Source organism: Euprymna scolopes, chromosome 2, assembly GCF_053919585.1.
Source record: "Euprymna scolopes isolate OS-2025 chromosome 2, ASM5391958v1, whole genome shotgun sequence".
In the NCBI taxonomy this organism is placed as follows: Eukaryota; Metazoa; Mollusca; class Cephalopoda; order Sepiida; family Sepiolidae; genus Euprymna; species Euprymna scolopes.
The window spans coordinates 136,239,637-136,240,055 of NC_136483.1; positions in this window are offsets into that span (position 1 = coordinate 136,239,637).

Genomic DNA, 419 nt, shown 5'->3' on the forward strand with positions numbered 1-419 from the left:
ATTCGCGATGTCTTTTGATAACCTTTGCAAATGACTTTGAATAATTTCACAGTCGTTTACACTTGATTTCTTGTTGATCTTCCTTAGGTAGTAATAATTCCCCCCACACACACACACACACACAATTCCCAAGTATTTACCGCACTTCTCTAGTAAAGGTCTGATTAGTGAACTCTGTTTTCGGTCCTTCCATCCTCCTTGACAGATCAAGAATAATTTATGTGGCATTAGCAAAGACGGGTGCCGTACACATTTTGGATGAGGAAGGGGAGTTTAAAAGAACATTTTCAAAGTCTCAACTCTCTTGAATTTATGTGGTGGTATTCTATTGCTTTTTGTTTGTTTGTTTGTTTGTTTGTTTTTTTGTTTTGTTTTTTTACTTCTACTAAAACTTTTAGGTTACCGATTTAGCATTTGCA